The sequence below is a fragment of the Abramis brama genome (genome assembly GCF_963993115.1).
Source record: "Abramis brama genome assembly, chromosome: 6".
NCBI classification, from domain to species: domain Eukaryota; kingdom Metazoa; phylum Chordata; class Actinopteri; order Cypriniformes; family Leuciscidae; genus Abramis; species Abramis brama.
The window spans coordinates 16867299-16881061 of record NC_139968.1 but is presented as its reverse complement, the minus strand read 5'-3'; the positions used below and the strand labels follow the sequence as shown (position 1 = coordinate 16881061).

The 13763-nt window shown below is 39.6% G+C and overlaps 1 long non-coding RNA gene across 1 annotated transcript; it reads left to right on the top strand.

Moving 5' to 3' along the window:
• The first annotated feature begins 305 nt into the window (after nucleotides 1-305).
• On the top strand, nucleotides 306-1643 carry LOC311085622. The gene is made up of 3 exons (XR_014606889.1): nucleotides 306-414; nucleotides 1123-1227; nucleotides 1377-1643. It is a non-coding gene; the product is annotated as an uncharacterized lncRNA (long non-coding RNA).
• Nucleotides 1644-13763: the final 12120 nt, after the last annotated feature.

Genomic DNA, 13763 nt, shown 5'->3' with positions numbered 1-13763 from the left:
TATTTGTAGTTTTAATGTGGTACTTATTGTAAATGCACAGTAACCACAACACTTACCATGCTTTTACCACAGTAACCATAGTTTTACTGTGATTGGTTTAGTAAAGGACAGTAATCACAAAACTTACCATGCTTTTACCTCAGTATTGATATATAAGTGATATTTGTTGTAAATGCATATTAACCACAACACTTGCCATGCTTGTAAGGCTTTATAATGTAACATCCAATATTTGTAAGGTATATCAGTACTTTTTCCTTTAAATCATCCTATATATTATACATAATGATATTTTCTTTTCTCTTTTTTCAGCTGAAAAGACCAAAAGGGCCTTTCGGACTCAGTCAGCCCATTATTGTTGGAGGAGAAGTAAACGGAGGAGACGGACAGCTGCAAAGGCAAATATTCGCAATGGTATGTATCTGTTGGTTTTAACCCTAAATCAAACATTTTATCAAGCATTTGTTGTTTCTTAAAACTTTTCTCACAAAACCCATAGCCCAATCAGTACAAACATAGACTGAAAGTCTTAATAATTCACAAGATTTAACAAGTTGTCAAATTCGTACGATACTCGTACATATTTGTATACTCGTACACAATCCTGCAGCTTTTACTCCTAGTGCTGTCATTGGCTACTGCCTCAATTCCTGTACATATTTATCGCGATATTTGTAAATCAGTTGCGCCACTTCTTGAAAAGTTGTCGGATGTCACACACACTGCCAGAAAGTTTATATTAATTGCAAATTGGTCCCCGTCTGTTTATGTTCCAGTGATACATGATGTCTCTCCACACCTCATAGCCTACCTCTGTTTGCAAGAGTGGAAAAGCTTATCTGACTTGTCACATGACATCAGATACTCGATTATTTTGTCATAATCAGATCAGTTACACTGCTGATAACTGTCCCGTTTGCATGTAAATCATTTTCATGATTATTGCTTGCTATTAAAGACATACTTTTATTCATAGAAATGCCCACATTTCAGTGAACTTAATACATAAAAATGCTTTTAACATTTAATTATGCAACACTCTTTACAGAAAACATATCCTACAGTTATAAACTGACTATTTGCAAGTAATGTATTAAAATTACCTTCCTCTCTGTTTTGCAGGATTACTTAGTCCTTTTTTTTTAAAGCTCTACCAATATCAAACTCAACCCTCACAAGAGCTACTAGTGAGTCGCAGCAAATCTTGCCGTGATCAGCCCTTCCCAGGTGAAGTTTCTAAATATATCAGTATTTACTCATCAAATGTTCTCTCCTGAATCATATAGTAAATTAACTTATTTATAACTGTCTTAATTTATGTTTCAAGAACAATAGTAATTGCACATAGAGTAAGTCGAGACTTTCTTGTTTTACAGCCGAGAAGGAAGACCAGTCCCTATATCAACGCAAGCTAATCAAATAAGTCCTTTGTTTCGGGTGAGGAAGGAACATCTGTTGCCCAAAGACGACAGAAAAGTGCGCGAGTCCATTGGTATGTCTTGTATTGAAACAATGCTGTAATATGTAGTACATAATTTGATGTTGACAATTTTACATTGTACAGGTTATCACTTGGTTTTTGACCAAGTGAAGCTCTTGAAACAATTGACAGAAGAGTATGTTGTCTGGAAAGAAATCAAGCATCACTGGCAAAGGCTCAAAAGTATGGAAGCCCGTTTCCGCCACGTTGAGTAAAAAAAAAAAGATTCTTTAAGTCATAATAATGAGAAACTTTCTCATAATAATGACTTAACATCTCATAATAATGAGAAACTTTCTCATAATAATGAGAAACTTTCTCGTAATAATGACTTAACATCTCGTAATAATGAGAAACTTTCTCGTAATTATGACTTAAACATCTCGTAATAATGAGAAACTTTCTCATAATAATGACTTAACATCTCGTAATAATGAGAAACTTTCTCATAATAATGACTTAACATCTCGTAATAATGAGAAACTTTCTCGAAATAATGACTTAACATCTCGTAATAATGAGAAACTTTCTCATAATAATGACTTAACATCTCGTAATAATGAGAAACTTTCTCGAAATAATGACTTAACATCTCGTAATAATGAGAAACTTTCTCATAATAATGACTTAACATCTCATAATAATGAGAAACTTTCTCGTAATTATGACTTAAACATCTCGTAATAATGAGAAACTTTCTCATAATAATGACTTAACATCTCGTAATAATGAGAAACTTTCTCATAATAATGACTTAACATCTCGTAATAATGAGAAACTTTCTCGAAATAATGACTTAACATCTCGTAATAATGAGAAACTTTCTCATAATAATGACTTAACATCTCGTAATAATGAGAAACTTTCTCGAAATAATGACTTAACATCTCGTAATAATGAGAAACTTTCTCATAATAATGACTTAACATCTCGTAATAATGAGAAACTTTCTCGAAATAATGACTTAACATCTCGTAATAATGAGAAACTTTCTCATAATAATGACTTAACATCTCGTAATAATGAGAAACTTTCTCGAAATAATGACTTAACATCTCGTAATAATGAGAAACTTTCTCATAATAATGACTTAACATCTCGTAATAATGAGAAACTTTCTCGAAATAATGACTTAACATCTCGTAATAATGAGAAACTTTCTCATAATAATGACTTAACATCTCGTAATAATGAGAAACTTTCTCGAAATAATGACTTAACATCTCGTAATAATGAGAAACTTTCTCATAATAATGACTTAACATCTCATAATAATGAGAAACTTTCTCGTAATTATGACTTAAACATCTCGTAATAATGAGAAACTTTCTCATAATAATGACTTAACATCTCGTAATAATGAGAAACTTTCTCATAATAATGACTTAACATCTCGTAATAATGAGAAACTTTCTCGAAATAATGACTTAACATCTCGTAATAATGAGAAACTTTCTCATAATAATGACTTAACATCTCGTAATAATGAGAAACTTTCTCGAAATAATGACTTAACATCTCGTAATAATGAGAAACTTTCTCATAATAATGACTTAACATCTCGTAATAATGAGAAACTTTCTCGTAATAATGACTTAACATCTCGTAATAATGAGAAACTTTCTCGAAATAATGACTTAACATCTCATAATAATGAGAAACTTTCTCGAAATAATGACTTAACATCTCATAATAATGAGAAACTTTCTCGAAATAATGACTTAACATCTCATAATAATGAGAAACTTTCTCGTAATAATGACTTATTTTCTCGCACTTCTACGCATGCGCAAAGCAGCGGAGCAGAAGGGCGTGCCACACTAGCGACATCCGCTGGTCAAAGCCGTGTAAATGCATCACAGCAAACATGGCACGCTCTGCAAAACAGTTGTTTTCATTAAAGTCAGTTTGATCTACTAAGTGCAATCTGTAGTATCATTAAATAACATCATCAGTAGGCCTATATCTTCCATACTTTTCCATGCGCACGATAAGGTGTGAAAGTGGAATGCAGAAGCAGGACGGTTACCATGGTAACGAAGGACGCCTGCTTGTGCACACTGATGGAAATTGTTACATGAATTTACAAAACTATCAGATTAAAGTTGGAATATTACATTTATTCGTCAAGTTTAAGTGTAACACATATGTGTGTTAATATAACACGTATTTTGCAGATGCTTCTAGGATATTTGATGTGCAGGTTCATCTGGAAGATATCAATACAGAAATCACCTTTAAGATGTTATGACTTTGGGGACATTTAAACATAAGTGGGCAGTGGAATGGGGGAAAACGCAAGGTCGAGACGTGTTTTTAAAAGCTGAACTTCTTTTCAATGAGCGCCGCGTTTTTAGAACGCCGTGTCATGCGCGAGACGCTGCAGAAGAGCGAGCGCAACGTCCGTCTAGTGCGCGTTTGCCTAGGAAAGCAATGAAAAAGCGCGTTCTGTATGAACGGACCCTTACACAGATCTCCAGATGAAGCGTTCTTAAACAGATTTGGAAAGGTGTGCTGTCTTATCATTCCTCCATCTATTTGAAATCCATGGATCACCCTTCTGTGTTGCTACTTGTTCATACACAAAAATACAAATGAATATTACAAATGAATAAAAGACTATCTAGTATGGAAGCCCGTCTCATATACTGATCATTTATCAATCATTAATGTTATTCACTGCAGAGCATGCCATTTGCTGTGATGCATTTACACGGCTTTGACCAGCGGATGTCGATAGTGTGGCACGCCCTTCTGCTCCGCTGCTTTGCGCATGCGTAGAAGTGCGAGAAAATAAGTCATTATTACGAGAAAGTTTCTCATTATTATGAGATGTTAAGTCATTATTTCGAGAAAGTTTCTCATTATTACGAGATGTTAAGTCATTATTTCGAGAAAGTTTCTCATTATTACGAGATGTTAAGTCATTATTTCGAGAAAGTTTTTCATTATTACGAGATGTTAAGTCATTATTACGAGAAAGTTTCTCATTATTACGAGATGTTAAGACATTATTTCGAGAAAGTTTCTCATTATTACGAGATGTTAAGTCATTATTTCGAGAAAGTTTCTCATTATTACGAGATGTTAAGTCATTATTACGAGAAAGTTTCTCATTATTACGAGATGTTAAGTTATTATTACGAGAAAGTTTCTCATTATTATGAGATGTTAAGTCATTATTACGAGAAAGTTTCTCATTATTATGAGAAAGTTTCTCATTATTATGAGATGTTAAGTCATTATTATGAGAAAGTTTCTAATTTTTTAATAATGACTTAACATCTCGTAATAATGAGAAACTTTCTCGAAATAATGACTTAACATCTCGTAATGAAACTTTCTCGAAATAATGACTTAGCATCTCGTAATAATGAGAAACGTTCTCGTAATAATGACTTAACATCTCGTAATAATGAGAAACTTTCTCGTAATAATGACTTAACATCTCGTAATAATGAGAAAGTTTCTCGAAATAATGACTTAACATCTCGTAATAATGAGAAACTTTCTCGAAATAATGACTTAACATCTCGTAATAATGACAAACTTTCTCGAAATAATGACTTAACATCTCATAATAATGAGAAACTTTCTCGTAATAATGACTTATTTTCTCGCACTTCTACGCATGCGCAAAGCAGCGGAGCAGAAGGGCGTGCCACACTAGCGACATCCGCTGGTCAAAGCCGTGTAAATGCATCACAGCAAACATGGCACGCTCTGCAAAACAGTTGTTTTCATTAAAGTCAGTGTGATCTACTAAGTGCAATCTGTAGTATCATTAAATAACATCATCAGTAGGCCTATATCTTCCATACTTTTCCATGCGCACGATAAGGTGTGAAAGTGGAATGCAGAAGCAGGACGGTTATGGTGCACACCGATGGAAATTGTTACATGAATTTACAAAACTATCAGATTAAAGTTAGAATATTACATTTATTCGTCAAGTTTAAGTGTAACATCTTCATAAAATATATGGGTATGTGTGTTAATATAACACGTATTTTGCAGATGCTTCTAGGATATTTGATGTGCAGGTTCATCTGGAAGATATCAATACAGAAATCACCTTTAAGATGTTATGACTTTGGGGACATTTAAACATAAGTGGGCAGTGGAATGGGGGAAAACGCAAGGTCGAGACGTGTTTTTAAAAGCTGAACTTCTTTTCAATTGAGCGCCTCGTTTTTAGAACGCCGTGTCATGCGCGAGACGCTGTAGAAGAGCGAGCGCAACGTCCGTCTAGTGCGCGTATGCCTAGAAAAGCAATGAAAAAGCGCGTTCTGTATGAACGGACCCTTACACAGATTTCCAGATGAAGCGTTCTTAAACAGATTTGGAAAGGTGTGCTGTCTTATCATTCCTCCATCTATTTGAAATCCATGGATCACCCTTCTGTGTTACTTGTTCATACACAAAAATACAAATGAATATTACAAATGAATAAAAGACTATCTAGTATGGAAGCCCGTCTCATATACTGATCATTTATCAATCATTAATGTTATTCACTGCAGAGCGTGCCATATTTGCTGTGATGCATTTACACGGCTTTGACCAGCGGATGTCGATAGTGTGGCACGCCCTTCTGCTCCGCTGCTTTGCGCATGCGTAGAAGTGCGAGAAAATAAGTCATTATTACGAGAAAGTTTCTCATTATTATGAGATGTTAAGTCATTATTTCGAGAAACTTTCTCATTATTACGAGATGTTAAGTCATTATTTCGAGAAACTTTCTCATTATTACGAGATGTTAAGTCATTATTTCGAGAAAGTTTCTCATTATTTTGAGATGTTAAGTCATTATTACGAGAAAGTTTCTCATTATTACGAGATGTTAAGACATTATTTCGAGAAAGTTTCTCATTATTACGAGATGTTAAGTCATTATTTCGAGAAAGTTTCTCATTATTACGAGATGTTAAGTCATTATTATGAGAAAGTTTCTCATTATTACGAGATGTTAAGTCATTATTTCGAGAAAGTTTCTCATTATTACGAGATGTTAAGTCATTATTACGAGAAAGTTTCTCATTATTTTGAGATGTTAAGTCATTATTACGAGAAAGTTTCTCATTATTATGAGAAAGTTTCTCATTATTATGAGATGTTAAGTCATTATTATGAGAAAGTTTCTCATTATTATGAGAAAGTTTCTCATTATTATGAGATGTTAAGTCATTATTATGAGAAAGTTTCTCATTATTATGACTTAAAGAATTTTTTTTTTTTTACTCAATGTGGCGGAAACGGGCTTCCATAAAAAAGGGAGTAAATAATTTAAACAAAATGAACAGCATTAGCTGCTACGTGTGAAAAGAAACCTGCTTTGGATGTATTATGTTCAGGACAAACGTAATAGCACTGCAATAGATTGGCTATATTAGGTTAAGAACCAACGTAATAGCACTGCTTATATTATGGCGCTTTTCCACTGCATGGTACGGCTCGGTTCGGCTCGGTACGGTTCGACTCGGCGCGGAACGGTTCGGCTCGCTTCGCTTTTCCACTGCGTGGTACGACTCGACTCAGTACGGCACGGTTCGGTTCGCTTTAGCTCAGTTGCTTTTCCACTGCAGTTAGTACCGCTTCAAAGTGGGTGGGACTGATCGCCGTCTCTACTGCCATGACATCATCATATTAAATGCGAATTTTTAATTCCGTGTTTCCCCATCCACTCCTCGGCAACCAACGAGAGGAACGTCTGCACCTCGTCCACTGACCACGATTCAGCCATTTCTTTTTTTGAAGTTTATACTCTTTTTTTTTTTTTTTTTTTTTTTTTTAACCAAATACTTTTAAAACAGGCGCTACAGCGTTGGCTGTTGTCTACTGGCTATTTAAATCTAGCGGGTTTAGTGTCTCGTGTCGTAAATACAATGACGCTGGTAGTGATGATGATTCTGTTTGACCAATCAGTGATCTGCAGTGTTTTCACGTCACATTTTAGTATCGGTACGGTACGCTTGGAACCTCAACAGGTTCTTATATGTTGGCATGTAACGTAATTGCGATTTGCAAAATAGTTTCCTCAGAACGTATTTCATGTGATACAGGGTTGGTTTTATGACTGTAAGCTGCTTGGTGTGACAAGGAAGTGAATGTTTTTTCAGGGATGTTTTTATTATTGGTGGAATTAATAATAAAGTCCACAGATTGGTGAAATTATGAACAAATCTGTCATGGATTTGTTTTTCAGATGACGATGCAGCGTCCATAATGTCTGTGGGAGAATAAAAAACGGGGTGAATGAAATGAAGAAATAGCATTAACAAATTAAAAAGCATATAAAATAACAGAAATGTGAAATAAGATGAAATTTATTTAAGCATAACTATTTCTAAAAGTAAGTTTTAACCTTTTAAACACCACATTATATGAGTTAAGAATACAAATGTCTGTCTGATAGTCTCTCAGCAGTGTATAAATAGCCGATTTTTCTGCGTCAAAGAAGTATGTCAGAGTGAATTGTTTTCAGATTACACAGTCACATCCATAAATAAACAATAGAGATTATATAAAACAAGATGTTAAATGATCAAGTATAAGTATTTTAATCTAATACACAACGAAATACCGACTTACATAGATAAAACATAAAATAGTGAATAATAGTTCATATTATTTTAAATGTTAAATTATCAAGTATAAGTATTTTAATCTAATACACAGCGAAACACTGCCTTACATAGATAAAACAAATAGTGAATATTAGTTCATATTATTTGAAATGTTAAATTATCAAGTATAGGCATTTTAATCTAATACGTCAGTGATATAGGGTCATCATGTGGACGCCGCAATATACCGACTTACGCAGATAAATAAAACATGAAATAGTGAATATTAGTTCATATTATTTGAAATAAGATGTTGAATTATCAAGTATAAGCATTTTAGTCTAATTACATCAGTGATATAGGATCATCATGTGGACGCCGCAATATACTGTTTTACACAGATTAACAAAACATATAATAAACTAAATAAGATGTTAAATTATCAAGTATAAGTATTTTAATCCATTGCATCAGTGATATAGAGTCATCATGCGGACACCACAATATACTGACTTGCATAGATAAATAAAACATAAAATAGTGTATAATAGTTTTGTTTGAAATAAGTCGTTAAATTATCAAGTATTTTAAAGGTAGGTTTAAACATGTGTTGAAGTGAACTTACCATCTTTTTGTCTCTGGTTAAAATCATAGATCCTTGAATTTCTGTGCAGAGATGTTTGCTCTCCGTTTGCTAAATTGAAAATGAAGATTGTTTCCATCATGGCAGGGGCACAGGCCCTCCCCTTACTCTCTGTGTAGTTGCTATGTATTAGCATATACAGTTTGTTTCAGAAAACATCAAGCAATTAAAAGATAGGCCGGTCACCTGGTGTTTTACAATCAAAGATGCCACAGACTCCTATCATAAAATCTCCTATCTGAAGCATTCCTGTCAGGAAGGGAGAGCCCAAAATGTGCCCATTTTGACACTTCACAGGGACCAGGCTGTAAGATCAGTATAATTAGGTGCTTATACCAGTGTCTTCAGGAAAAAGTCAGGGGTCAAAAGAGCCAGGAAGTTACATTTTATAAAGCCTACTCTTATCCAGTGATTGTTCTGATAAGCTAAATCGTCCTCTTCCTGGGGGAGCTGTCCCCCATCCTGTTGTTCTTGGAGAACGCGTGAAAGAAAGATGAAACCCAAAAATGACACCACAATTCTGACACCTTTTGAAGATCAGATTTCTTTTTCTAACATTTAAACTTAGAACACATCATTAGAACACCCTTTGACTTTATGAATACACAAAAATGACAGCTTAATGATTTTTTATATTTTGTGCATTTATTTAAAGACTGCATGTAGGCCTACCATTTTTGATACTTGTGTTACCTTACTTCTTTGGCAATATTAAAGATTTTTATGAAATATTATTTCTATTCTTACACTTGAAGAGCACACATTGTTTTAGAATTTTACAGTCAAAAAACAAATTATGTGAAAATCACCAATTGTAGCTTCAGGTTCTAAAGGGTTAATTCACTGTTCTCAAACCAAGCTCATTGCTCCACTCGTCACAATGGTGGTAATCCCCCAAAAACCAAAATACCAGAAACTTTTCTAAACTATAGCAAAACAAAACATTAAACATTACTAAATCTCCCACTTAACATTAATCTATCCATCCATCTTCTTCCGCTTATCCGGGGCCGGGTCGCGGGGACAGCAGTCTAAGCAGAGATGCCCAGACTTCCCTCTCCCTAGACACTTCCTCCAGCTCTTCCGGGGGGACACCGAGGTGTTCCCAGGTCAGCCGGGAGACATAGTCTCTCCAGCGTGTCCTAGGTCTTCCCCGGAGCCTCCTCCCAGTGGGACGCGCCCGGAACACCTTCCCGAGAAGGCGTCCAGGAGGCATCCGGAACAGATGCCCGAGCCACCTCAGCTGACCCCTCTCGATGTGGAGGAGCAGCGGCTCTACTCTGAGCTCCTCCCGAGTGACCGAGCTTCTCACCCTATCTCTAAGGGATCGCCCAGCCACCCTGCGGAGAAAGCTCATTTCGGCCGCCTGTATCCGGGATCTTGTCCTTTCGGTCATGACCCAAAGCTCATGACCATAGGTGAGAGTAGGAACGTAGATTGACCGGTAAATCGAGAGCTTTGCCTTTCGGCTCAGCTCTTTCTTCACCACGACAGACCGGTACATCGACCGCATTACTGCAGAAGCTGCACCGATCCGTCTGTCAATCTCCCGTTCCATCCTTCCCTCACTCGTGAACAAAACCCCAAGATACTTAAACTCCTCCACTTGAGGCAGGAACTCTCCACCAACCTGAAGTGGGCAAGCCACCCTTTTCCAACCTCGGATTTGGAGGTGCTGATTCTCATCCCAGCCGCTTCACACTCGGCTGCAAACCGTCCCAGTGCATGCTGAAGGTCCTGGTTTGATGAGGCCAACACGACAACATCATCTGCAAAGAGCAGAGACGAAATCGTGTTGTCACCAAACCTGACACCCTCCGGCCCCTGGCTGCGCCTAGAAATTCTGTCCATAAAAATTATGAACAGAACCGGCAAACAAAGGGCAGCCCTGCCGGAGTCCAACACACACCGGGAACAAGTCTGACTTACTGCCGGCAATGCGAACCAAGCTCCTGCTTCGGTCGTACAGGGACCGGACAGCCCTTAGTAAAGGACCCCGGACCCCATACTCCCGGAGCACCCTCCACAGGCCGCCGCGAGGGATACAGTCGAATGCCTTCTCCAAATCCACAAAGCACATGTGGACTGGTTGGGTAAACTCCCATGAACCCTCCAGCACCCTGTAGAGGGTATAGAGCTGATCCAGTGTTCCACGGCCCGGACGAAAACCACACTGTTCCTCCTGAATCCGAGGTTCTACTATCGGCCGTATTCTCCTCTCCAGTACCCTGGCATAGACTTTCCCAGGGAGGCTGAGAAGTGTGATCCCCCTGTAGTTGGAACACACCCTCCGGTCCCCCTTCTTAAAAAGAGGGACCACCACCCCGGTCTGCCATCCCAGAGGCACTGTCCCCGACCGCCACGCGATGCTTCAGAGGCGTGTCAACCAAGACAGCCCCACAACATCCAGAGACTTGAGGTACTCAGGGCGGATCTCATCCACCCCCGGTGCCTTGCCACCGAGGAGTTTCTTGACTACCTCGGTGACTTCAGCTTGGGTGATGGACGAGTCCACCTCTGAGCCCTCAGCCTCTGCTTCCTCAATGGAAGACGTGACGGCGGGATTGAGGAGATCCTCGAAGTATTCCTTCCACCGTCCAACGACAACCCCAGTTGAGGTCAACAGCTCCCCACCTCTACTGTAGACAGCGTTGGTAGGGCACTGCTTCCCTCTCCTGAGGCGCCGGACGGTTTGCCAGAATCTCTTCGAGGCCAGCCGATAGTCCTTCTCCATGGCCTCACCGAACTCCTCCCAGGCCCGAGTTTTTGCCTCCACAACCACCCGGGCTGCAGTTCGCTTGGCCTGCCGGTACCCGTCAGCTGCCTCAGGAGTCCCGCAAGCCAACCAGGCCCAATAGGACTCCTTCTTCAGCTTGACGGCATCCCTTACTTCCGGTGTCCACCACCGGGTTCGGGGATTGCCGCCTTCGACAATGGAGGTGGAGAACATGGTCCACTCGGACTCAATATCTCCAGCCTCCCTCGGGATCCGGTCGAAGCTCCGCCGGAGGTGGGAGTTGAAGATCTCTCTGACAGGAGACTGCCGAGTCTGTCCAGCTTCCTCCCCCGCCATCGGATCCAACTCACCACCAGGTGGTGATCAGTTGACAGCTCCGCCCCTCTCTTTACCCGAGTGTCCAAGACATACGGCCGCAGGTCAGATGAAACGACCACAAAGTCGATCATCGACCTACGGCCTAGGGTGTCATGGTGCCACGTGCACTGATGGACACCCTTATGCTTGAACATGGTGTTCGTTATGGACAAACTGTAACTAGCACAGAAGTCCAATAACTGAACACTGCTCGGGTTCAGATCAGGGGGGCTGTTCCTCCCAATCACGCCCCTCCAGGTGTCACTGTCGCTGCCCACGTGGGCATTGAAGTCCCCCAGTAGAACGACGGAGTCCCCAGTTGGAGCACTTTCCAGCACCCCTCCCAGAGACTCCAAGAAGGCCGGGTACTCTGCACTGCCGTTTGGCCCGTAGGCACACACGACAGTGAGAGACCTATCCCCAACCCGTAGGCGCAGGGAAACGACCCTCTCGTTCACCGGGGTGAACTCCAACACATGGCGGCTGAGCTGGGGGGCTATAAGAAAACCCACACCAGCCCGCCAGTCCATCCTCTCTCGAGGAGTGTGGTTCCAGAGCCCAAGCCGTGCGTAGAGGTGATCCCGACTATCTCTAGTCGGAACCTCTCAACCTCACGCACAATCTCAGGCTCTTTCCCCGCCAGCGAGCGCCCGACCCCTAGAGCTAGCTTCCGTGTCCAGGGATCGGGTTGTCGAGGCCCCCGCCTTCGACTGCCGCCCGATCCTCTCAGCACCGGCCCCTTACGGTCCCTCCTACAGGTGGTGAGCCCACGGGAAGGTGGCCCCACGTCGCTCCTTCGGGCTGAGCCCGGCCGGACCCCGTGGGGGGAGGCCCGGCCACCAGTCGCTCGCATACGAGCCCCAACCCCGGGCCTGGCTCCAGGGTGGGGCCCCGGCTGCGCCATACCGGGCGACGTCACGGTCCTCGGTTTAATTTTTCTCATAAGGGGTTTTTGAACCGCTCTTAGTCTGACCCGTCGCCTAGGACCTGTTTGCCTTGGGAGACCCTACCAGGGGCATATAGCCCCGGACAACATAGCTCCTAGGGTCATTCGGGTACTCAAACCCCTCCATCACGTTAAGGTGGCAGTTCAAGGAGGAGAAAACAAAACATTAAACATTACTAAATCTCCCACTTAACATTAATCTTACAAAACAATTTTAGCATTTACTCTCCCTTTTAAGTGTCATGGCAAAGCATGTTGGGGAATAGAGATCCCAGCCCAGTTTCAGTTCAATTTAAGTTTGTCTAAATTAAAAGAAACAAGTTCATAGAACTCAAAACAATTAAACAATTCAACATAATTAAAATGTGTAAGTTTTGTGAACTCAAAAGAAAAGAAAGTTCTAAATACTCATAAAAGTTCATTTGATTGAACTAATTTGTATAATTTAAGTTGGCCCTACTCAACCAATTAATTATTTTGAGCGTTAGGGTTTACAGTGTATCTTTTAGAAAATCAGCACACATAAGCCTCTGTAGTCCATGACGCAGCATAAGTAAAGTTGTCTTGAGTGGATATTTAATTGTACTCGTCTTAAGGTCTTCAGAAGTCATAACTTCAGGGGTCAGTGGGGATCCCGAGAATATTTAATTTCCCTTAAAACCAAAGATTAAGCTAAAAGACACTAGTTTCCAGTGTTCCCTACCAAAATCAAATAGTGTATACAATTTGTATTACACTTTTTGTTGTGTTCTGACACAATGTCATTAATTGGTACTTTTTCTTTTATAAAATGTACTTTTCTTATATCTACAAAGTTTCAATTTCAATTCATTTCCTAGCAAGTATAAAGTAAAAAAATATGATAAATATGCCTGACGCAATGTTTTTAAGAAATAGCTGTTGATCTGACTGTCCAAAATTTGATGCATATATGCACTGTAAATCAGTTAACAAATACCAGACCTAATTTAAAACCTCAATGGTGTTAAGTTACTGCACACTTAAGTTATTAAAGGGATAGTTTACACAAAAAT